Raw genomic sequence first — 1,017 nt, forward strand, 5'->3', positions numbered from 1 at the left:
GGTTTGGGCAAATTTGAATTCCCTATAGTTTATACTAGAGGGGAAACACAGATAAAAAAAAAAAAATCTCAAAAACAAACAACACAAAACCGAAAAAAAACTTCAGATAACGATATCAGAGAAAAAATTTCCCCACACAGTTCCCCACTTTTAAACTGATACAAAAATGTATACTCACTTCATACACTGAGGAGGACTGGGTAACGTCTGAAAGGTGGGCACTCTCCCTCTGAAGCCGGTGCGGAAGGTGAAGATGCCGCCCAGGATGAGGTCTCCGTCCCTGGCCAGCTCTGGAGGCTGTGCCCTGCCCTGCAGCCGGCACACGGCAGGCTCCCCCCGCCTCACCAGCAGGGCCAGGAGGATCAGTTTCGGCAGCATGGCTCCACGTCGCAGGCGAGGCTGTTTCTGACTCTGACCATCTTCCACTCACACACTTTTATAAGCCCATAGGTGGGACTGATCCCCGTTAATGAGACCATGTCTGTGTCCCATGTCCCAGCTCTCAGTCTAGGGGCAGGGGCGTCAGACTCAATTACCAAGGGGGTCAAAATGAAAAATGAGATTAGATTAGATTAGATTGGATTAGAGTAGAGTAGAGTAGAGTAGAGTAGAGTAGAGTAGAGTGGAGTAGAGTAGAGTAGAGTAGAGTAGAGTAGAGTAGAGTAGAGTAGAGTAGAGTAGAGTAGAGTAGAGTAGAGTAGAGTAGAGTAGAGTAGAGTAGAGTAGAGTAGAGTAGAGTAGAGTAGAGTAGATACAATTTGATTAGATTTAGATTAGATTCGATTTAGATTTATTGTCATTATACAGCACAAGTACAGTACAAAGAAAAGCAGTTTGGCATTCAACCAGAGTGCAAATGTAGCAGTAAAAGTGCAACAGCAATATACAATGTACAGTTGATTAAACTGGGTACAAAATATACAAATTAGTACTACTCAGTGTAGTGCTAATCAGATGTATGTACAGAGTTGTAGCATAATATGTACAGTGATACAGGTATAAGGACAATATGGTAGT

This window comes from Notolepis coatsorum, assembly GCF_963971535.1.
Source record: "Notolepis coatsorum genome assembly, chromosome: 1".
NCBI classification, from domain to species: Eukaryota; Metazoa; Chordata; class Actinopteri; order Aulopiformes; family Paralepididae; genus Notolepis; species Notolepis coatsorum.